The sequence below is a fragment of the Petromyzon marinus genome, unplaced genomic scaffold, assembly GCF_048934315.1.
Source record: "Petromyzon marinus isolate PM22_M1 ecotype Great Lakes invasive population unplaced genomic scaffold, UKy_Petmar_22M1.pri1.0 PM_Scaffold_24, whole genome shotgun sequence".
Classification (NCBI taxonomy): domain Eukaryota; kingdom Metazoa; phylum Chordata; class Hyperoartia; order Petromyzontiformes; family Petromyzontidae; genus Petromyzon; species Petromyzon marinus.
The window spans coordinates 349,498-375,140 of NW_027423213.1; the positions used below are offsets into that span (position 1 = coordinate 349,498).

At 51.5% G+C, this 25,643-nt stretch overlaps 1 long non-coding RNA gene across 1 annotated transcript; it reads left to right on the forward strand.

Moving 5' to 3' along the window:
• The first annotated feature begins 2,716 nt into the window (after positions 1–2,716).
• On the forward strand, positions 2,717–5,057 carry LOC142922993 (uncharacterized). Its single transcript, XR_012940458.1, has 2 exons — positions 2,717–2,920; positions 4,972–5,057. It is a non-coding gene; the product is annotated as an uncharacterized LOC142922993 (long non-coding RNA).
• Positions 5,058–25,643: the final 20,586 nt, after the last annotated feature.

Consider the following 25,643-nt stretch of genomic DNA (forward strand, 5'->3'; position numbering starts at 1 on the left):
ACGGCCCCGCCCCTAACCGTGCAGCTCCTCCCCCATACACTTCTTCCGCCTTCCCCACGTGACGCGAAGCGAGCCAATCAGGCGAGAGGCGGCGCGCGGTCGGCCCCGCGACCGCTTTCCGCCATTCTTGCAATGGGCGGCGGGGCCGCGCAGGGTGGTAGGGGGGCGGAGGGAGGCGGGGGGGAGGGGCCAGGATGGACGAGGGGGAGGGGCCAGGAGGGATGAGGGGGAGGGACCAGGAGGGACGAGGGGGAGGAGCCAGGAGGGACGATGGGGAGGGGCCAGGAGCGGGAGGGGGGGGAGCCGTGGCGCCGCTCTTGGGCCGCGAGGCCTCCCCCTGGGCCCGCGGCGCCACGCGGAGACCGCGACAGCAGCAGGAGGTGGTGGTGGTGGTGTTTGTGGTTGTAGGCACGGGAGAGGTGGTGATGGTGTTTGTGGTTGTAGGCACGGGAGAGGTGGTGGTGGTGTTTGTGGTTGTAGGCACGGGAGAGGTGGTGATGGTGTTTGTGGTTGTAGGCACGGGAGAGGTGGTGGTGGTGTTTGTGGTTGTAGGCACGGGAGAGGTGGTGGTGGTGCTTGTGGTTGTAGGCACGGGAGAGGTGGTGGTGGTGTTTGTGGTTGTAGGCACGGGAGAGGTGGTGGTGGTGGTGTTTGTGGTTGTAGGCACGGGAGAGGTGGTCACGGACAGGCGGTGAGTGCCGGGTGATGGAGGGGGGGTGATGGAGGGGGGGGATTGCAGGGTGAGTGAATTAATGAGGAGAATTAATAGGTGAGGAGGGTGAGTGAGTTGAAGGGTGAGGTGAGTGAGTGGGTGAGTGGTGAGTTCACGACAGGGAGATTGGGGCTGAGTGAGTGAACGCAGCGCACGGTAAAGATCCCCTGAGAGCATTCGCAAGAGTTGGACATTGAGTGCCGCGGTCAGGGTCCACACGCAAATTACTCACTTGGCATGATATACAAATTAACCATTGTAAACGATAACTTTAAAAAAGTCCGCTATTAGTCAGAACTAATGCGATGTGCATTTAGCATATTTGTAGCACTTTATAACCAACGTCAACATCGTCATTTAGAGTAACCATTAGTCCATACGTGTCACTTGCTAATAGTCCCCGGGTCAATCACAACTTTGCCGTGCGTGCAGGCTTTGTCTCTGGCTGCTCGCTAGGGCTGCGATGCCTTTCCATGCCACAAGATGACGTGCATTGCTCCTTCCACACCGCGACAATATTTACTGCAGTGTTCTATAACGCGGCAGTTGCGCTGCTGAAGAACACCGCGTTGTGTAAACTCCCTCGTTACAATGACTAATACAGGGTAAAGCACAGTCCGTGATAACAGCGTGAGATGCGTGTGTCGGCTGAACAAAGACTGAGGCGCGTGGGGAGCATCAGGAAGCATCCAGCAGCATCCCAATGCCTCGTGTGACGCTGTGCCCAGGCAGCCGTACAACCGCACATTCCTACTCGCGCGACGTGGTTCTGTTGACTCAATCGCGTCATATCCACTTAGCATCCACGTTATAAAACGTGTTCCCTAATACATCTATTGTGCCATATCCAAATGGCGTTATGAAAACACGCGTTAAGGCAGAACGAACTCTATAAACTATTTTTATTTTACCAGGTGAGACCCACTGAGCTATGTGGCTGTTTTCCAGAAGCGACCTTTCCACAAATGATAGATCAGCTAAATGGCTAATCACGTTAGAAATGTGTAGCACCAGCCACAAATACTCTAGACATGGGATCCCCTTTGACAGGGTCAGTGTCTACTTAGATTCACTCACTCCGCCTATTGTCATGTGGCGTGTGCAGCTGCGTCGTGATACTTGGTAGAGTGCTGTCTTTAAGGCAGAGAGCTTTACAACCGTGTGCAGTGGTTAATTTGCTTAACAGCTTTACACCGAACTCCTTGCTTGTGGTAAAACATGTTTGCGACTTTGCTGATCGAGAACTATGCAGATTTAGATTCATAGTAACATGTACTTGGTGTGAGATGAACTTCCAAACAATTTCCTTTGCTCAACATCTTGCAATTAATGTCTTTTTAAATGGTCAGCTTAAGTGATTCCGTGATGGTTATGTAACTTGACCATTAAGATAATCTATGGAGCACAATTATTTCAGTATTATTTGTCATAAGTAAACTTTAAACTGAACCCATATGTGATATTATATTGCCTGATTATTTTAATTTAGTCTACATGCTCTTCTGGGGATATTACCCCACATTTCATTGATGTTCCCTTTGACATTGGTAATTGACATTGTCACACCATAGTAATTCATGGGCAATTATGTAATTCTCTCTGTGTCTATCTCTCTCTGCATCTGTCTGTGTGGGTGTCTCTCTCTGCCGGTGTGTGTGTCTCTATATGCGTGTCTCGTGTGTCTCTTTGTGTGTGCCTCTCTCTGTGTGTGGATGTCTCTCGGTGTCTGTCTCTTTCCTTTTCCACGATGTGGTGTTGTATTTACATGCAAATTCTACCTCTAGCCCCGCCCACTTACCCTTGCGCTGAGCTTATCTCAAGCCAATATAACTTCGTGTTTCAGCAGCTTTCTCGCTATATTTTTTCACCTGATGATGGTTGCTTGTGTTGCGATCGAAACGTCGTGATATATTATTTTTTTCTACCTACGTGACTTTACCGAAAGAACCAAAGAGTATTGTGATTGTAATTTTGATAGTGATCGTTGTGGTGGAGGTGGTGATATTGATGGTGGTGTTAACGATAGCGGTGATTTTGGTGGTTGTAATGGTGGTATTGATGGTGGTAATGGTGGTTGACTATTACCCCTCTCGTGTCCTTACTTCCACCACCAGGTTTAAGAATCTGCCGGTGTCTGTGCTGGAGGTGGACGTCTGGATATCTGTGCGGTCTGGAGCGGTGGACAATAGACTCCTGCAGCTCAACCAGGTGGACGCACTGGGCAGCGAGCAAGATGGTGGTGGCCCTAGAGACCCACTTACTCCCACAGAGAGCCATAGACTCACTCAGAGAGCACTCACACAGAGAGCCAAAGTCTCACTGACACAGAGCCATAGACTCACTCACATGGAGACACATAGACTCACTCAAACAGAGAACCATTGATTAACCCACACAGAGAACCACAGAGTCACTCGCACAGACTCACACAGAGAGACATAGACTCACTGACGTAGAGGACTTTATGCAGTACATCCTCGTCTTTTATGTAATGTGTTTCACTTAGCGCACACCACACCCACTATAACTCGAGTAGCACATGACGGACTGCTCTTATGAGTGGTGTGGGTGTTGGCAGCGTTGTTCTGTATTGCTGGGAGCTGTTGCTGTACCGGTGCGCACTGTGTTACGTGGCGTGTCATCCTCTTCCTCAGCCTTTGTTCCAGCATCTGTGTGTAGTGTCATCTCACTCACTCCCTTATAGTTTTCACTCATCATATCTCTCTTTCATGTCCTTTGTATGTATATTGATGAATGTAACATTTTTTTTATTATTATTTGGCTGCTATAAATTTCCACGTCATAAGCTACTTCATTCATCTATAATTTGTGGCCAGTTCGCTTCTGAAATAGAAGCTAATAGCTTAGAGGGCTTTACTAGGTAAGATAAAAATAGTTTATTTTATTTTTTTTGTGATTTGCTTACCTTTCCTATACTTTTCACTTCGATTGTGTTTTTGCATCGTTTGTTCTTGTAACTTTCTGTACCACGCCAACTGGAAATCTGAAAAAGGGCTTTTTAGATTCCTCCAGTATAAATAAAGATTATAATATAGATCTTCTACATATACACAACACAATTAAAATAAACATAGAAAACAGTGTACTGTACTCTCAATTAAAAATAATAATAAAAGTTATATTGTGCTAAAACGGAGTCTCCCCCTTTACCGTTTTTTCTTGTAGAAAAGTTTTCTGCTTGACGTAAAATAGCTTTAAGCAGCAATTTTCGACAACGCAACCCCCGCGTTAAGCAAGGATATGTTGTACTCACTTACACAGAGAGACATAGTCTCCAACTTGATTTGGCACTTTCGTGACTGCAGGAATTACTCTTTGGTTATTTCGGTAAAGTCACGTAGACATAGACTCGCACAGAAAGCCATAAACTCACTCGAACAGAGAGACTTGGAGTCAATCACACAGAGCCATCGACTCATTCAAACACAGATGATGATAACAGATACCCATGAACTCACATTGAGACCCATGGACTCACACAGAGACCAGTAAACTTACCAGACCTGTAGACACACAGAGACGCATAGACTTACAGAGAGGTATAGACTTACACAGAGACCCATAGACTTACAGAGAGGTAAAGACTTACACAGAGACCCATAGACTGGTGAGCGAGATTTGAACTCGGATCACCAGATTTGTAGCACAGCACATTCGCCGATACACTACCGTTCACCTTACACACTCACACACGCACTCACATGCTCACTCATTCACGCAACCAGACGCTCACTTACACATTCAATCAATCACTCACACACTCGCGTTTTATTGCATGCAGCAATATCTTCAGGAGCTAAATGTCAATTATTGAGGTCTGTTAAGATAAGCGAGTGTGTGGGTGTGTGGATGACATAGCAATAGTGGGTGAGTAGGTGAGTGAAGAGGTGAGCTCAGTAGCATGTTGCAGGTCTTCCCCAGGACAAGGCGGGTCATATTTAGGGTGTGTAACATGTTGATTGACTGGGTTGAGTGTTGTGTTTGTGAGCGAGTAGGTGAGCTCACTCGAATGTCGCAGGTCTCGCCCAGCGTTTTCCAATCAAAGATTAAACAGATGAATGATTGGTGGGATTTTTGTTATTGTTTTCAGGTGAGCAGCACCACCTTAACACAAATATCTGTATTACACCTTCATCCATGTAATAGCTGTGTCCGTCTTACACCTCCATTTTCTTAGAAGCCTCTGGATTTGACATAGGGCATCTTTTTCTGTGTGTGTGTGTGTCTGTGTGACCCAGTCCTGAACCTTCCCTCGGTCGACTCACCCTCTAAAGAGTACCTGGTGCAGTGTCTATAATAAACATCAGCAATTGGGAGAGACAAAGGTGGCCGCGTGCATGGTGTTGGCCACATCACATCCCCACAGCGGATTTTGGCGAACCATCGAACAAAGGCGGTCGCTGCATCGCACTTTCAGAAGCGCTTCTGCGGCCGTCTCGAACGCTCTTCTGATATTAGAAGCCACTGGAGCTGTGCACTTTTACATCTAGATTGAAAACTCATTTCTTTGGAACTACTTTTTGTGCTTACTTTGTTGCCCTTCCCCTGCACCTCCGATTAGCACGGTTGGCTACGTACCGTGCAAAAGAAGTTCAACATACAAAATACATACCACCCCCTCGTGTGTTCCACAGCACAAGGCTCCACAACTTGCCCTAACATGTCTATTGAGGCTACTTTGGTGACCTGTGTGCGTGCATAATTAATTATCATTATTTTATTAAATGGCCTTCATCAACAAAGGACACGAGTCCATTGAGGGACGGGGACAGCGTGGGACCCTTCGTGGAGCCGATTCTCACAATGGCGGAGGAAGAGTTGGAGGGATGCAGCAGAGGAGGGGGTGGCACCGCACAATGTTCGTGCTGAGAGTGAACGTGGCACTGGGGGAGGCTCCGGAGTTGGGCCTCTTCAGGGCGACTGGCGATAGAGTGGAGAAGTCGAGGTGAGAGTGACTCGGGGAATGGGGGTGAGGTGAGTGGAGGGGTGACTCGGGGAGTGAGATTAGTGGAGGGGTGACTAGGGGAGTGGACGTGCACCTGATTATGCACGAATGTGAGTGGACTGCCCATGCATTCATCATCATTATGGGGATCATCACCAGTGGTAAATCCACTGTTTGATGAAGGCCTCCCCAAACCAACGTCACTTCTCGTGACGCCTGCGCTGTGACAATCGGCCCCAGCACCTCCTGTGCATGAGCTTCCCACCTCCTCCCCTCCAAGTTACTCTTGATCATCAGCCATCGTCACTTCCAGAAACGTTTTTATCTGCGTGTTGCTCTTTCCTTCTCATCATGGTCAACATGAGGAGGGATCTTACCTCTGTGTATGTTCTCTCATCTGCGCGTTCCTCTGTCTTGGTGTGATTTCGAGCACGCGTCTCTGCATGCTTCTCTGCGCAGGGTTTGTTCTGTACGTGTTTTTTGAGCTGGTGGCCGCGTCTGAACCGTGTCGTGTCCGTCAGGATGCCACTCAATACAAAACAAATGGAAGGAGTGAAATTATCTTGGGACCACAGCCTTGTCTCAATTCTTCACCCCTGGTGTACAAGTCAGCAGCTGGGACCATCACTGCTATCCATTAATATGTACGGGCTGCTAAGGATTCTCTTCATCTCTGGGTCTCTACCTCTAAATGATGACTGAGTATTGACCGCAGTGCATTTCTCAGCTCTATCGAGTACCCGGTAAGATCGAGAAACTCTCAGCTCACACGGTGGCTTCGGGTGATCAGCCAATGAATACATCAGGATGTGCACCCTCATGAATAACAAACGTGCATTGTGGAAGGTGCCGACTGACTGCCATGCTGCATACTGCTGTATAAATAACCCACCCACACATGCACAAGCCTGTGTGGGTATGCGTATTATCCAGTAATTGTATAGTGTTTCGCGTATTGCGCGATGAACTTGGCAACACCAGTACCGATGAACTAAAGTGGTTTTGGGCTAACCCGAGGTCGACTCAGCCTCCAATGAGTACCTGGTGCGGTGTGTAAACATCACTACTCAGGAGATAAAGGCGGCCAGGCATGGTGCTGGCCACCCTCCCCATTGTGTACCATGCTGGCTTTCATAGTTGCTCGCTAAAAGCACTTGCCTCAAGAGTCCGTTGAGGTTATACAGACAACCTTTGTGTTTGTGTTTAATGTTTTAATTGGTAGCGGTGTAATTTTAAATGTAAACATTTTTCATGGCCGACTTGCACTTTGGCCACTTCCAGACCCAACAAATAAATCTGTTCCTTTTCTTAGTGGCGGTGGGTGACGGTGGTGGCGGTGGTGGTTTTGGTGTATATTTATAGAGTGCCTTCTCTCTTGACATAACAAGCACAAGGCAGTGACAGAATGGAATGATTTAGATGGCAGGGGTGTACGACGTTTGAGGAATAAGTGACAGCGATAGACAGTAATGGGATCGGAGAAGAGTAGGGACGAGAAGGAGTGGAGGCTTAAGGGGAGAGAAGAGGTAGAGAATGGGCAATGGAGAAGAGGTGGGGCTTTAAGGGAGGAATGGAAAAGGTTAAGTAGAGGGACCATAAATGAGATTTGGCACAAAGAGGAGGGACAGAGACAGAAAATTGGGAACAAAGAGGACGAGAGAGGACATGGAAGGAGATGAAAGAGGCAAAATTATGTAGGGCAAGTCCATGGAGAGGTTTAAAGACCAGCGACAGGTATTTTAAAAGACAGCGGTAGTGAACGAGAAGCCATTGGAGTTGGAGGAGAGGCAAAGTGTGAGAATTAAAGGGGAGATTGAAAATAACTCGTGCAGAAGAATTTTTTTATTTGGTGGAGGGGAATGAGGGCAGATGCAGGGAAATCAAGAAGAAAATTACATTTGTAATTAGAGGTAGCTCTGTTATATCCACTTCTGTGGGTGACTGTCTAATACATGTGGTTCATAAAGCAGTGCGCCAACCACAAATAACTCTGTCCGCGTGTGATTTTTTTCTCACAATTTAAAGGATTTCAACTGCACGGCAGTGCGTACAGCTGTAGACCCCTAAGTCGTATGCGCTGTGCAACTTTTAGGCCTTGTAAATATTCCCATACACAGATCTTCTTAATGCGATGTTTTTTCAATTGTAGAGGATTATCATCGTTAAAATGTTTACTCAGGCACGTGTATATGCATAAACACGATTTGATCAAGACTTGTCACACTAGACTTTCGCGACTACAAAGTAGAGCAGTAATGCATGGTGCTGTTTTTGTTTTATATTTAATTACTTAGATTCGCTCGGGGAGGGTACATGCGGAGTGTTTTTGTATCTGAACGTGTAAACGTGACTTTACCGTAAAAAAACAAGTATACTATTTTCACTGATACCATTGTGAAATCTATTGTTTCCAGCCTGCATAATTTATATTTGTTGTGATTGGTTTTCTCATCATTTACAGATTTGATTACTGTTACCTTTAGACAACTGTCTATGGGGTCACCATAGTGTAAAGGTCATCTCCATATATGGGGCTGCCAGAGGCATATGGCAAGAGAAAGTATTGATTACCGTCCTGCACTAATGAGTCCTAATTAGACGAAACCGGTCCACAGTTGTCTTTGTCTCACTGCTGCCTGTTGCTGGGACGGCCACGTGTTCTCAACGCTTTGAGTCTGTGGTCTAAACCAGGGGTCCCCAACCCCCGGGCCGCGGACCGGTACCGGTCCGTGGCCTGTTAGGAACCGGGCCGCACAGCAGCAGGCGAGCGGTGGGCGAGCGAGCGAAGCTTCATCTGTATTTACAGCCGCTCCCCATCGCTTGCATTACCGTCTGAGATCCGCCTCCTGTCAGATCAGCGGCGGCATTAGATTCTCATAGGAGCGCGAACCCTACTGTCAACTGCGCATGCCAGGGATCTAGGTTGCGCGCTCCTTATGAGAAGTCGGAATCCGTAACTTATTTTAGTCTGCGCGTGGCCTGCCCATTATTGTATTTACCACTTCCGTCCGCGCCTCTCTCCCGCACTGCGCACTTGTCTCAGTCACAGTTTTGGTATAAATCCCACAAGCTAACCCTCGGCAAAATGAGCAAAAAACAAACGTCGCTGGAGAGTTTCTTTGAAAAGGGGGAAAGGCCCAATGATGACCCCCCCCCCCAGTCCGTGAAAAAATTGTCTTCCACGAAACTGGTCCCTGGTGCCAAAAAGGTTGGGGACCGCCGGTCTAAACGACAACTTGGTCACAAATTCAGTTTTTCTGAGCTGTTGGTCTAGATAAGTTGGAGAGGGTGGGTGCATGCATGCTGCACACCTATGTATGGTTTTTCATCTAAGATGACTCCCTGTCCCTTCAAATGCCGTGAATCCTACACGTGGAGGGTGATGGTGGTAACGATGGTGTGGGTGGTGACGTTGGTGACGGTGGTAACGATGGGAAAGTGGTGACGGTGGTAACGATGGTGTGGGTGGTGATGATAGTGACAGTGGTGACGATAGTCACGGTGGTGACGATGGTGACGGTGGTGACGGTGGTGACAGCGCTGACACTGGGACGCCTGCACGGCGCGACTGCCTCTCAAAGGCAAAGCTGGGCCACGTGGTTTGCGAGGAATGCAATCCCCTTTGCACCTCTAAAGGGCACCCCCAGTGGCAACTTTTTTTTGCACAATAAGAAGGCGACTCAGCATTTCACCTGCAAGCGGCTTTGCTCTGCACGTAGGGGTGCTGATTGCTCGATGTAAAATACAATTGAGTAATGTCCGATTATCACGGTTGGCTAAGCACGGTGCAACAGAAGGTCGACATACATACAAGGATCTTATTGCAGCCTCGTAATTTAATAACACACCGATCCACATTCTCGCATTTAGCCACAAACACACGCGCAGTTGAGCACACCCACAGCTAGACGATAACGCGTGCTTCTCTCGAGTTATCTGCTGTCATCTGGCTCTCGTGATCGCCGGCCTTGCCTCGCCACAGCTGCTGTGGAGTCGCCTTTGTGCAGAATATAAATTACAACGTAGAAACGCATACAGCCCCTGTCTACTGATCTATTTTATCATCTGTAAAACAAGTAATCCTGATTTGTTTACAGATGTTTTACTAACTAAAAGTCTATCCTCCCAAGAGCGGGTGAGTGAGCGGATGGGTGTGGGTGGGTGAGCGGATGAATGTGTGGATGGGTGAGCGGGTGAATGTGTGGATGGATTGGTTGGTGAGCAGGTGGATGTGGGTGGGTGGTGAGTGGGTGGGTGGTGAGTGGGTGGATGAATGGGTGGGTGGTGAGTGGTTGGGTGGATGTGTGAGTGAGTGGATGAGCGAATGGGTGAGTGGGTGGGTGGTTGAGCAGGTGGCAGGTGTGTGAGTGGGTGGGTGAGTGAGCAGGTGGGTGGTTGAGCACTTGGGTTGGTGAGCGGGTATGGTTGGTGAGTGGGTTGGCGGGTGGGCAGGAGGGTGGTGAGTGAGTGGGTAAGCGATTGGGTGAGTGGATGGGTGGCAAGATGGTGGGTGTGTGAGTAGGTGAATGAGCGAGTGAGCGGGTGGGTGGACGAGCGGGTGGGTGGGTGGGTAAGCAGATGGCAGGTGTGTGAGTGGGTGAGTGAGCGGGTAAGTGAGCGGGTGGGTGAGTGGGTGGGTAGGTGAGCGGGTGGGTTGGTGAGTGGATGGGCGGGTGAGTAGGTGGTTGGTGAGTGTGTGAATGAAGGAATGGGTGGATGGTGAGTGAGTGGTTGAGAGCGTGGGTGACCGAGTGAGTGGGTGGACGAGTTGGTGGACGAGTGAGTGGTGAGCAAATCGGCGAGCGAGTTGGTGAGCCGGTGGTGAGTGGGTGAGCGAGCAAGCGGGTAGGTGTATGAGTGGTGGGTGGGTTAGGAGGTGAGCGGCTGGGTGAGCGAGTGGGTGAGCAGGCGGTTGAGTGGTTGGGTGGTGAAGGGGTAGGTGAATTGCTGGATGGTGAATGGGTAACTGGCTGGTGGGTGAGTGGGAGGGTGAGTGAGTGGGTGAGCGGGTGGGCGAGTTGTGAGCGAGTGGCAGCGCTGCTCGTGAAGCTGTGAGTCTGTGTGTCTCTGTTTAAGCCTCCGTGTCTCTGTGCGAGTCTTTGAATCATGAGGTGAGTTTATTTGCGAGTCTTAGCGTGCGTCTTTGTGCGAGTTCACGAGTCTCCGTGTCTCTCTCAGGACCCCCTGGATGCGTTGAGGCAGCTCTGATTGCGTAACTTGAAATCTCTCAAGGCGGAGTTCTCCAGCGGAGAGTCTCGCGTCTTGTCCTGGACTCGCACCCAGGAGTCCTTCGCCCAGGAGCTCCTGGATCTGCCCCACTGCCAGGACCACTGCGTGCATCTCCACGCCAACTGCCGTAGCAATCGCGGCAACCAACATCACCGCGATGGTCACCGTAGAGACCGCCATGATTATAACAACTTCCATCGCCATAGCAGCAACCACCATCACCACAGTAATCACCGTAGTTACCACCATCACTGTCGCAGCAACCACAGCGTAGAAACCACAATCAGTCTAGCAACAACCACCATCACCACAGCCACCAATATGGCAATGACAACACAGCAATCACCATCAACATAGTTGCAATCACAGCATAGAAACCACATTCACTCTAGCAGCAAACCACCATCACCACAGCAATCATCGTAGTAACCACCGTCACCAAAGCAACCACCATAACTGGAACCCAATAGGAATGAGTCATTATGTTGATGATGTTGACGATGATGTTTTTGTTGCTGCAAGTTGCCAATCAACTTTTTTCTAAACTCAAATGAAGAAACACCATCTCAACCCCCCTTTCCTCGCGCTCGGTTGCCTAGCGACGCCGTGTGTGCTGTATGTACCAATAATAAGTTCATAGTTCATTTATTTGGTATAGCCCTGTGAGCCATTCGGCTCTTGAATCGGGTGCAACCGCAACAAACAAAAAACATGAACAAGAAAACGTCTTAAAGTGATTATGTGACTGTGCAAACAGAAAATACAGGAAAAAAATATCAAAATATTCCTGAAATAGCACCGTACACCAACGCTGTGCGCAAAAATCCCAGTGGGATGCAAGTCAAAATAACAACAACAACAACAACCACAAGACAACTAAGATTAAGGCCATCAGTCAACTCCGTACTACAATAAAAAAAAACATGGCCAAAACAAAAAAAACTTTTCGAAATCACCAAAATAAAAGCCATAAATCCAATGTAACAGTGATCATAGGGACTGTGACCGAATTTTTTTTACAATAAACTACATAAATTAATTATAACACCAAAATCTAGAGCCATATTTTAGGCCACTGAATAGCAGTGGCAGCTAGGGTTGTACAACTCCTCTAGAGCAGTTTTGAGTGAAGATCTCATAGGTAGTGATTCAAGTTGCAGTTTATTGGCAATAACATTCCAGACCCTACGGGCATCAATAGCAAAGGCCCTTCCTCCAGTTTAAGTACGGCAATAGGGAATGTGAAGCTGGTAAATAAACACCGAGTTGTCTCCAAAGTCCGTGTCTCCGCGATCTCTCTCCCTGATATACTAAGGTTTTAAAATTTTTCCCCCCTGATTCTGCTGAAGATTTCCTCTTCATACTTCCTCGTCTCCTTGTTCTCGAGTGCCTCTTCTCATTGCGTTCTGGATGTCCATTTTAATTTTAGTCGTAGGTTGCATAGTACCAACCACTGAGGCATGGACAGTCCTAAACATGGGATTGGAAACTGCAAAACAGGGAGTGGCTCTTCTTTTGAATAAAACAATGAATGCGGTGTGGGAAGCTGCGAATCTCAAGTAACGGTGGGCTCACCTCCCCATTATCGGGAGTCAGGTAATGGTGGCTTGGTCACAGGAAGATGCGCTTGAGAGTCTTCCACTCTGGTGGTGGGTGTCCATCTCGGACCCCATTAAAACCGACAGTGGCCTGGTTTCAGCCAGCTGATGAAAGTTGTAATAAATAATTTCATCATCGCTTGCAGTTGGGGTTGGCATCGTCCCCCTCTCCTACTTATGCCCATCCATCCTGGGTTTAACCAGGCTGGATTGTGAGCTCACATCACGTGAGCTCTTCCAACGGGCAATGCTTGAGTTGACTGGGTCATCTAGCCAACATAGCCAGCCTCCACATGCTCAAGTAGCTTATGTTGGGGCAGATAGAGAGTTATAAACGGACATCACACAGGCTGGAAAAGAGATGGATTGATGCAGTAAAGGAGAATGTGGAGCCGAGTGTATTTGCTAAAGACGGCGCTCAGGGGAGAGCTGCATTTTGGGGACATGGGTGTTACGAGATAAGAAATAGGCTGAGCCATTTTCCCAAAGAGCACTTGACCCTGTATGGCTATTAGGGGTTCTTTGTCTCAGCTTTTTGTGTGGAGGAGAGGGAAAGAGTGCTCTTAGCAGAGAGAGAGAATTTCAAATATGATAATAACAATGTTGTCCATCTATCTGCGATAACATCACCGGCATCCCAAGACTAATTTTTTTAAGCCTGCCCTGGAACGGCTGACCATTTCCATGAAACAGGTGTTTGGCTTTGTGTGGGAGGGAACCGGAGTACCGGGAGAAACTCCACCTTGCACATGAGAGAATAACACTCACAGTTCTGCAACCAGATGGAATTCACAGACCCACTTGCTGTACTGCTAGATAAAGGCCTTCCTATGTATTATCTGTAGTAATGCTTTTTTTTCTAGATTTGAAGCTTTCGTGACTGCAAGGATCCATACTCTTTGGTTCAATTCGGTAAAGTCACGTAGGTAAAAAAGAAAATAACAAAAATCACGACGTTTCGGCCACAACACAAGTGGCCTTCATCAGGTGAAGGGACCGTGCTGTCATGAGGACAGCGTTGGAGTGAAAACAGCCAAGCCCAGGTCGCGTCATTTAAGCTGTGTGGGAGGAAGCAAAACGCTTGACAAAGGAATTAGCATAAAAATGAGCATGATGTACGTAGGAGGTGCATGGGCCATGATGGACCAGCAGCGTGGGGGGGGGGGGGGGTAGAGTGAGTGAGTGAGTGTAGTGAGTGAGTGAGTGGAGTGAGTGAGTGAGTGGAGTGAGTGAGTGAGTGGAGTGAGTGGAGTGAGTGGAGTGAGTGAGTGGAGTGAGTGAGTGGAGTGAGTGATTTAGAACATCTTTCCAATGATTGCTTAATTTGAAACCATCCTCTTGGTTGAAATTGTGTCTGTGTTTGTAAATCTGAATTGCCTCGTGGACAAATCTCTGATAAAAACCCGTGAGTTTGCAGAGAACCTTGGTATCGGAGAAAACTATATCGTGATCACCCACAGCATTGTAACAGTGGTCAGCTACGGCAGAATAATGCGTTCTGCAGTGTTTCAAATCTGATTTGTGCTCGCGAATTCTGTCAGACATGTCGCTTCGTCTCCCCGATATAGCAATCACTACAAGTGCAGCTCAATTTGTAAACCGCGGGGTACTGTAAGTCAGGAACGACTTCCTTCACGGATGGGATCAGGTCACGGATTTTGTGCACTGTATTGAACCGGACCAGGATCTTGTGTTTGTTTGGAATTTTGGAGATCTTTTTAGTAACGCCTGCTATATATGGTAGAGTGATGGTTTTGACCGGAGTATCAAGTGGTTGTTTCTGTATGGAGGGAGAAACAGCTTGGCGGATGGTATGGTCAGAGTATCCGTTTCTCTTGAGGGTCAGGTGTACATGTTTTAATTCACTGGTCAGGTGTTGTTGGTCCGAAATGCAATGTGCCCTGTGGTATAACGTTTTGATGAGATAATTATTTTGATCTGGGTGGTGGTGGGAATCAGGTTTCAAGTAGGAATCTGTGTGGGTGGGTTTCCTGTAGACAGAATGCCCCAGTGAGCCATCAGGTCTCCTCTCAAACAGAACATCCAAGAATGGTAGCTTGCCATTTTTCTCCACTTCCATGGTGAATTTGATGGCGGGATGTCTAGAATTGATGTGGTGTAGAAAAAGGTTCAAAGCTGGGAGGCCATGAGGCCAAATGACGAAAGTGTCATCCACATATCTCTTCCACAGGGAAGGTCTGAGGGTGAAAGTCTGGATGGCGTCTGATTCAAATTTCTCCATGAAAACATTGGCTATCACTGGTGATAAGGGAGAACCCATGGGGGTACCCTCATTTTGTTTGTAGAAGCTGCCATTCCAAGTAAAGTAGGTAGGTATTGGTGAGGCAGTGTCTAATCAGCGCAGGTGTATCGGGGTCTAGTCCATGTTGGACCAAATTTTCAATTATTTCAATGGTATCAGGTACCGGGACCTTGGTGAACAGGGAGACCACATCGAAGCTTGACAAGGATATCGTCAGGGGACAGTACAACGTCTTTGACCATAGAGACCAAATGAGCTGAGTTAAGTACTGCTGAGGAGGTCTTGCCAGTGAAAGGTAGCAAGGTATCTGACAGAAAACGTGCTAGCTTATAGGTAGGGGAGTTGATCGTGGATACGATGGGTTGTAGTGGAGTGCATTCTTTATGAATCTTGGGGAGACCATAGAATCTAGGGGGTCTTGCAGCAGAAGGTTTTAAGGAGGGACGTTTAGTTGGTTCGATTAGGGAGGTCGAACTTGTGATGATCTTGTTGGTTTTTATAGTTAGGCTATTAGTAGGGTCATTTTTAATGTTTGAGTAACTTCAATCGTTGAGTAGGTTCTGGATTTTGTTGTTGTACAATCTTTATCCATAATTACAGTAGCGTTGCCTTTGTCGGCTGAGAGGATGACTATATCACTTGTGGTTTTTAAATTCGCGAGTTCAGAGCGTTCATTTTTGCTTATGTTGCTAATGGGTTTCTTAGCATTATTCTTAGCTCTTTCGGTAAAGTCACGTTGAAGGGAAACAATAAAATAATAAAATATATATAAAACAATAAAAAATTCTCACGACGTTTCGACCATAACACAAACGGTCGTCATCAGGGGTGTCGGTATGCATAAATTTATTTATTTTTAAACGGTGCATTTATATATTTATAAAAAAACATCAGCGCCACGCGCAGCGATTTGGCAGTTTATTTAGAAGGACTAGTCCATCTATGTTCTGAAAAGAGGAGGGGGGAGACGAAAAATTAATGTATGCTGTCTGAAAGCCACTGTAAGCGTGAACAATCAATTAAGACCTGAAATGGTTTATCAAATCTTTCCAATGATTGCTAAGCCAGAATCCATTTTCTCGGTTGAAATTGTCTCTGTGCTTGTATATGTGGATAGCCTCATGAACGGATCTCTCATGGTAGCCAGATGGCTTACAAAGAACACCGTTTAAAATACACCGTTTAAAAATAAATAAATTGATGCAAACCAACACACCTGATGACGACGGTTTGTGTTATGGTCGAAACGTCGTGAGATTTTTTTATTGTTTTATATGTTTTATTGTTTCCCTTCAACGTGACTTTACCGAAAGAGCTAAGAATATGAATTACTGCAGGCACGAAAGCTTTAAATCAAAATTTCTTAGCATTCTTAAGAATAGTGGCTATTTCAGCTCTCGCAACGTATGCTTGGATGTGTCCTATGCCTTTAAGGGCCGCATCGACCTGAGAGATGATATCTACAGGAATATGTTTCGGGGTGACAGCAAAATTTAGCCCTCTAGCCAGTACTGTTTTCAGATTGTCTGAAATCGGGGTGCTACTCTGATTAATGACGATTTTGTTAACGTCTAGTTTTGTTATATGTGGGACTGGGTTCTTCTTCGATAGGTGGTTGAATTTAGAAATCAGGTTAGCTTTGTATTTGACTGAAAGTGAATCGGCAGAAGAAGCAGTAATGTTGTCTACGTGGTTCCAATCAGCAGGTGACATTTTTGTGTTAGCGTTAAATGAGCTTGTAGGAGAGTCCTGTCTAAAGTATCGAGTCAAAACGGAGTAGTCTTATCCTCTCTGAGATTAAAGATAGGCTGGCCTTAAACAGAATCTGTTTAGAATTCGGTGAGGATACAGCAGCAGATGTTAGTGTGAAAGCGATGGGTATTACCTTGTTGTCGCGGCATCTTTTGAGGAAGGTCAGCGTCTCGATGAGCTTTGACTTATTGTCCCGTAGTCTGTTGAAAGCTCTAACAGATAGGTGAAAGCCCTCCCCGTAGAGGTTATCAATTCTAGATTTGAAGCTTTCGTGGCTGCAAGGATCCATACTCTTTAGTTCTATTCGGTAAAGTCACGTAGGTAAAAAAGAAAATAACAAAAAACACGACGTTTCGGCCACAACACAAGTGGCCTTCATCAGGTGAAGGGACCGTGCTGTCATGAGGACAGCGTTGGAGTGAAAACAGCCAAGCCCAGGTCGCGTCCTTTAAGCTATGTGGGAGGAAGCAAAACGCTTGACAAAGGAATTAGCATAAAAATGAGCATGATGTACGTAGGAGGTGCATGGGCCATGATGGACCAGGAGCGGGTGGGGACCATGACGGACCAGCAGCGGGGGGGCGGGGGGGAGTAGAGTGAGTGAGTGGAGTTAGTGAGTGGAGTGAGTGCAGTGAGTGAGTGGATTGAGTGAGTGGAGTGAGTGGAGTGAGTGGAGTGAGTGAGTGAAGTGAGTGGAGTGAGTGAGTGGAGTGAGTGGAGTGAGTGAGTGGAGTGAGTGAGTGGAGTGAGTGGAGTGAGTGAGTGGAGTGAGTGGAGTGAGTGGAGTGAGTGAGTGAGTGAGTGGAGTGAGTGTGTGGAGTGAAATAAGCAGCTGTGAAAGTTTGGAATACCAATACTTGAAGAAAAAATTACTGTACCATTGAAAATTAGTTTAATGTGTGGTTTGATTTAGAACATCTTTCCAATGATTGCTTAATTTGAAACCATCCTCTCGGTTGAAATTGTGTCTGTGTTTGTAAATCTGAATTGCCTCGTGGACAAATCTCTGATAAAAACCCGTGGGTTTGCAGAGAATCTTGGTATCGGAGAAAACTATACCGTGATCACCCACAGCGTTGTAACAGTGGTCAGCTACGGCAGAATTTGTTCTGCCGTGTTTCAAATCTGATTTGTGCTCGCGAATTCGGTCAGAGACAAACATTAAACTAATTTTCAATGGTACGGTATTTTTTTTTTTCAAGTAGTGGTATCCCAAACTTTCACAGCTGCTTATTTCTATCCACTCACTCCACCTCACTCTCCACCCACTCACTCTCCACCCACTCCACTCTCCACCCACTCCACTCTCCACCCACTCCTCCACATCCTCCACCCACCCACCCACCTCCTCTACTCTCCACCCACCCACTTCTCCACTGTCCACCCACCCACTCCTCCACTCTCCACCCACCCACTCCTCCACTCTCCACCCACCCACTCCTCCACTCTCCACCCACCCACTCCTCCACTCTCCATCTAGCCACTCCTCCACTCTCCACCCACCCACTCCTCCACTCTCCACCCACCCACTCCTCCACTCTCCACCCACCCACTCCTCCACTCTCCACTCTCCACCCACTCCTCCACTCTCCACTCTCCACCCACTCCTCCACTCTCCACCCACCCACTCCTCCACTCTCCACTCTCCACCCACTCCTCCACTCTCCACTCTCCACCCACTCCTCCACTCTCCACTCTCCACCCACTCTTCCACTCTCCACTCTCCACCCACTCCTCCACTCTCCACCCACTCCTCCACTCTCCACTCTCCACCCACTCCTCCACTCTCCACTCTCCACCCACTCCTCCACTATCCACTCTCCACCCACTCCTCCACTCTCCACTCTCCACCCACTCCTCCACTCTCCACTCTCCACCCACTCCTCCACTTTCCACTCTCCACCCCTCCTCCACTCCCCACTCTCCACCCACTCCTCCACTCCCCACTCTCCACCCACTCCTCCACTCTCCACTATCCACCCACTCCTCCACTCTCCACTCTCCACCCACTCCTCCACTCTTCATTCTCCACCCACTCCTCCACTCTCCACTCTCCACCCACTCCTCCACTCCCCACTCTCCACCCACTCCTCCACTCTCCACTCTCCACCCACTCCTCCACTCTCCACCCACTCCTCCACTCTCCACTCTCCACCCACTCCTCCACTCTCCACTCTCCACCCACTCCTCCACTCTCCACTCTCCACCCACTCCTCCACTCTCCACTCTCCACCCACTCCTCCACTCTCCACTCTCCACCCACTCCTCCACTCTCCAATCTCCACCCACTCCTCCACTCTCCACTCTCCACCCACTCCTCCACTCCCCACTCTCCACCCACTCCTCCACTCTCCACTCTCCACCCACTCCTCCACTCTCCACCCACTCCTCCACTCTCCACTCTCCACCCACTCCTCCACTCTCCACTCTCCACCCACTCCTCCACTCTCCACTCTCCACCCACTCCTCCAATCTCCACCCACTCCTCCACTCTCCACTCTCCACCCACTCCTCCACTCTCAACTCTCCACCCACTCCTCCACTCTCCACTCTCCACCCACTCCTCCACTCTCCACTCTCCACCCACTCCTCCACTCTCCACCCACTCCTCCACTCTCCACTCTCCACCCACTCCTCCACTCTCCACTCTCCAACCACTCATCCACTCTCCACTCTCCACCCACTCCTCCACTCTCCACTCTCCACCCACTCCTCCACTTCTCCACTCTCCATCCACTCCTCCACTCTCCACTCTCCACCCACTCCTCCACTCTCCACTCTCCACCCACTCCTCCACTCTCCACTCTCCACCCACTCCTCCACTCTCCCACCCACTCCTCCATTCTCCACTCTCCACCCACTCCTCCACTCTCCTCTCTCCATCCACTCTCCACTCTCCACTCTCCACCCACTCCTCCACTCTCCACTCTCCACCCACTCCTCCACTCCCCACTCTCCACCCACTCCTCCACTCTCCACTCTCCACCCACTCCTCCACTCTCCACTCTCCACCCACTCCTCCACTCTCCACTCTCCACCCACTCCTCCACTCTCCACTCTCCACCCACTCCTCCACTCTCCACTCTCCACCCACTCCACCCTCTCCACTCTCCCACCCACTCCTCCACTCTCCACTCTCCACCAACTCCTCCACTCTCCACCCACTCCTCCACTCTCCACTCTCCACCCACTCCTCCACTCCCCACTCTCCACCCACTCCTCCACTCCCCATTCTCCACCCACTCCTCCACTCCCCACTCTCCACCCACTCCTCCAGTCTCCACTCTCCACCCACTCCTCCACTCTCCACTCTCCACCCACTCCTCCACTCTCCACTCTCCACCCACTCCTCCACTCTCCACTCTCCACCCACTCCTCCACTCTCCACTCTCCACCCACTCCTCCACTCTCCACTCTCCACCCACTCCTCCACTATCCACTCTCCACCCACTCCTCCACTCTCCACTCTCCACCCACTCCTCCACTCTCCACTCTCCATCCACTTCTCCACACTCCACTCTCCACCCACTACTCCATTCTCCACTCTCCACCTCCACCCACTCCTCCTCTCTCCAATCTCCACCCACTCCTCCACTCTCCACTCTCCACACACTCCACTCTCCACTCTCCACCCACTCCTCCACTCTCCACTCTCCACCCACCTCCCACTCTCCACCGACTCCTCCACTCCCCACTCTCCACCCACTCCTCCACTCCCCACTCTCCACCCACTCCTCCACTCTCCCACTCTCCACCCACTCCTCCACTCTCCACTCTCCACCCACTCCTCCACTCTCCACTCTCCACCCACTCCTCCACTCTCCACTCTCCACCCACTCCTCCACTCCCCACTCTCCACCCACTCCCTCCACTCTCCACTCTCCACCCACTCCTCCACTCTCCACTCTCCACCCACCTCCTCCACTCTCCACTCTCCACCCACTCCTCCACTCCTCCACTCTCCACCCACTCTTCCACTCTCCACTCTCCACCCACTCCTCCACTCTCCACTCTCCACCCACTCCTCCACTCTCCACTCTCCACCCACTCCTCCACTCTCCAATCTCCACCCACTCCTCCACTCTCCACTTTCCACCCACTCCTCCACTCTCCACTCTCCACCCACTCCTCCACTCCTCCACTCTCCACCCACTCCTCCACTCCCCACTCTCCACCCACTCCTCCACTCCCCACTCTCCACCCACTCCTCCACTCTCCACTCTCCACCCACTCCTCCCACTCTCCACTCTCCACCCACTTCTTCTCTCTCCAACTCCACGCCACTCACCTCCACACACTCCACTCTCCACTCTCCACCCACTCCTCCACACTCTACTCTCCACCCACTCCTCCACTCCCCACTCTCCACCCACTCCTCCACTCCCCACTCTCCACCCACTCCTCCACTCCCCACTCTCCACCCACTCCTCCACTCTCCACTCTCCACCCACTCCTCCACTCTCCACTCTCCACCCTCTGCTCCACTCTCCATTCTCCACCCACTCCTCCACTCTCCAACTCTCCACCCACTCCTCCACTCCCCACTCTCCACCCACTCCTCCACTCTCCACTCTCCACCCACTCCCCCACTCTCCACCCACTCCTCCACTCTCCACTCTCCACCCACTCCTCCACTCTCCACTCTCCACCCACTCCTCCACTCTCCACTCTCCACCCACTCCTCCCACTCTCCACTCTCCACCCACTCCTCCACTCTCCAATCTCCACCCACTCCTCCACTCTCCACCTCCACCCACTCCTCCACTCTCCACTCTCCACCCACTCCTCCACTCTCCACCCACTCCTCCACTCCCCACTCTCTGCCCACTCCTCCACTCCCCACTCTCCACCCACTCCTCCACTCCCCACTCTCCACCCACTCCTCCACTCTCCACTCTCCACCCAATCCTCCACTCTCCACTCTCCACCCACTCCTCCACTCTCCACTCTCCACCCACTCCTCCACTCTCCACCCACTCCTCCACTCTCCACTCTCCACCCACTCCTCCACTCTCCAATCTCCACCCACTACTCCACTCTCCACTCTCCACCCACTCCTCCTCTCTCCAATCTCCACCCACTCCTCCACTCTCCACTCTCCACACACTCCACTCTCCACTCTCCACCCACTCCTCCACTCTCCACTCTCCACCCACTCCTCCACTCTCCACCGACTCCTCCACTCCCCACTCTCCACCCACTCCTCCACTCCCCACTCTCCACCCACTCCTCCACTCTCCACTCTCCACCCACTCCTCCACTCTCCACTCTCCACCCACTCCTCCACTCTCCACTCTCCACCCACTCCTCCACTCTCCACTCTCCACCCACCCTCCACTCCCCACTCTCCACCCACTCCTCCACTCTCCACTCTCCACCCCACCTCCTCCACTCTCCACTCTCCACCCACTCCTCCACTCTCCACTCTCCACCCACTCTCCACTCTCCACTCTCCACCCACTCTTCCACTCTCCACTCTCCACCCACTCCTCCACTCTCCACTCTCCACCCACTCCTCCACTCTCCACTCTCCACCCACTCCTCCACTCTCCAATCTCCACCCACTCCTCCACTCTCCACTTTCCACCCACTCCTCCACTCTCCACTCTCCACCCACTCCTCCACTCTCCACTCTCCACCCACTCCTCCACTCCCACTCTCCACCCACTCCTCCACTCCCCACTCTCCACCCACTCCTCCACTCTCCACTCTCCACCCACTCCTCCACTCTCCACTCTCCACCCACTCCTCCTCTCTCCAATCTCCACCCACTCCTCCACTCTCCACTCTCCACACACTCCACTCTCCACTCTCCACCCACTCCTCCACACTCTACTCTCCACCCACTCCTCCACTCCCCACTCTCCACCCACCCTCCACTCCCCACTCTCCACCCACTCCTCCACTCCCCCACTCTCCACCCACTCCTCCACTCTCCACTCTCCACCCACTCCTCCCACTCTCCACTCTCCACCCTCTGCTCCACTCCTCCATTCTCCACCCACTCCTCCACTCTCCACTCTCCCACCCACTCCTCCACTCCCCACTCCACCCACTCCTCCACTCTCCACTCTCCACCCACTCCTCCACTCTCCACCCACTCCCTCCACTCTCCACTCTCCACCCACTCCTCCACTCTCCACTCTCCACCCACTCCTCCACTCTCCACTCTCCACCCACTCCTCCACTCTCCACTCTCCACCCACTCCTCCACTCTCCACTCTCCACCCACTCCTCCACTCTCCAATCTCCACCCACTCCTCCACTCTCCACTCTCCACCCACTCCTCCACTCTCCACTCTCCACCCACTCCTCCACTCTCCACCCACTCCTCCACTCCCCACTCTCCGCCCACTCCTCCACTCCCCACTCTCCACCCACTCCTCCACTCCCCACTCTCCACCCACTCCTCCACTCTCCACTCTCCACCCATCCTCCACTCTCCACTCTCCACCCACTCCTCCACTCTCCACTCTCCACCCACTCCTCCACTCTCCACCCACTCCTCCACTCTCCACTCTCCACCCACTCCTCCACTCTCCAATCTCCACCCACTCCTCCACTCTCCACTCTCCACCCACTCCTCCACTCTCCACTCTCCACCCACTCCTCCACTCTCCACTCTACACCCACTCCTCACTCTCCACTCTCCACCCACTCCTCCACTCCACCCCCCACTCCTCCACTCTCAACTCTCCACCCACTCCTCCACTCTCCACTCTCCAACCACTCATCCACTCTCCACTCTCCCACCCACTCCTCCACTCTCCACTCTCCACCCACTCCTCCACTCTCCACTCTCCATCCACTCCTCCACTCTCCACTCTCCACCCACTCCTCCACTCTCCACTCTCCACCCACTCCTCCACTCTCCACTCTCCACCTCCTCTCCACTCTCCACTCTCCCACCCACCGTCCATTCTCCACTCTCCACCCACTCCTCCACTCTCCTCTCTCCATCCACTTCTCCACTCTCCACTCTCCACCCACTCCTCCACTCTCCACTCTCCACCCACTGCTCCACTCTCCACTCTCCACCCACTCCTCCACTCTCCACTCTCCACCCACTCCTCCACTCTCCACTCTCCACCCACTCCTCCACCTCTCCACTCTCCACCCACTCCTCCCACTCTCCACTCTCCACCCACTCCTCCACTCTCCACTCTACACCCACTCCTCCACTCTCCACTCTCCACCCTCTCCTCCCTCTCCATTCTCCACCCACTCCTCCACCTCTCTCTCCACTCCATCTCCCACCCACTCCTCCACTCCCACTCCACCCACTCCTCCACTCTCCACTCTCCACCCACTCCTCCACTCCACCCACTCCTCCACTCTCCACTCTCCACCCACTCCTCCACTCTCCACTCTCCACCCACTCCTCCACTCTCCACTCTCCACCCACTCCTCCACTCTCCACTCTCCACCCACTCCTCCACCACTCTCCACTCTCCACCCACTCCTCCACTCTCCACTCTCCACCCACTCCTCCACTCTCCACTCTCCACCCACTCCTCCACTCTCCACTCTCCACCCACTCCTCCACTCTCCACCCACTCCTCCACTCCCCACTCTCCGCCCACTCCTCCACTCCCCACTCTCCACCCACACCTCCACTCCCCACTCTCCACCCACTCCTCCACTCTCCACTCTCCACCCAATCCTCCACTCTCCACTCTCCACCCACTCCTCCACTCTCCCACTCTCCACCCACTCCTCCACTCTCCACCCACTCCTCCACTCTCCACTCTCCCACCCACTCCTCCACTCTCCACTCTCCACCCACTCCTCCACTCTCCACTCTCCACCCACTCCTCCACTCTCCACTCTCCACCCACTCCTCCACTCTCCACTCTCCACCCACTCCTCCACTCTCCACTCTCCACCCACTCCTCCACTCTCCACCCACTCCTCCACTCTCAACTCCCACCCACTCCTCCACTCTCCACTCTCCAACCACTCATCCACTCTCCACTCTCCACCCACTCCTCCACTCTCCACTCTCCACCCACCCTCCACTCTCCACTCTCCATCCACTCCTCCACTCTCCACTCTCCACCCACTCCTCCACTCTCCACTCTCCACCCACTCCTCCACTCTCCACTCTCCACCTACTCCTCCACTCTCCACTCTCCACCCACTCGTCCATTCTCCACTCTCCACCCACTCCTCCACTCTCCTCTCTCCATCCACTTCTCCACTCTCCACTCTCCACCCACTCCTCCACTCTCCACTCTCCACCCACTGCTCCACTCTCCACTCTCCACCCACTCCTCCACTCTCCACTCTCCACCCACTCCTCCACTCTCCACTCTCCACCCACTCCTCCACTCTCCACTCTCCACCCACTCCTCCACTCTCCACTCTCCACCCACTCCTCCACTCTCCACTCTACACCCACTCCTCCACTCTCCACTCTCCACCCACTCCTCCACTCTCACTCTCCACCAACTCCTCCACTCTCCACTCTCCACCCACTCCTCCACTCTCCACTCTCCACTCACTCCTCCACTCCCCACTCTCCACCCACTCCTCCACTCCCCATTCTCCACCCACTCCTCCACTCCCCACTCTCCACCCACTCCTCCAGTCTCCACTCTCCACCCACTCCTCCACTCTCCACTCTCCACCCACTCCTCCACTCTCCACTCTCCACCCACTCCTCCACTCTCCACTCTCCCACCCACTCCTCAACTCTCCACTCTCCACCCACTCCTCCACTCTCCACTCTCCACCCACTCCTCCACTATCCACTCTCCACCCACTCCTCCACTCTCCACTCTCCACCTACTCCTCCACTCTCCACTCTCCATCCACTCCTCCACACTCCACTCTCCACCCACTCCTCCACTCTCCACCCACTCCTCCACTCCCCACTCTCCGCCCACTCCTCCACTCCCCACTCTCCACCTACTCCTCCACTCCCCACTCTCCACCCACTCCTCCACTCTCCACTCTCCACCCAATCCTCCACTCTCCACTCTCCACCCACTCCTCCACTCTCCACTCTCCACCCACTCCTCCACTCTCCACTCTCCACCCACTCCTCCACTCTCCACCCACTCCTCCACTCTCCACTCTCCACCCACTCCTCCACTCTCCAATCTCCAACCACTCCTCCAC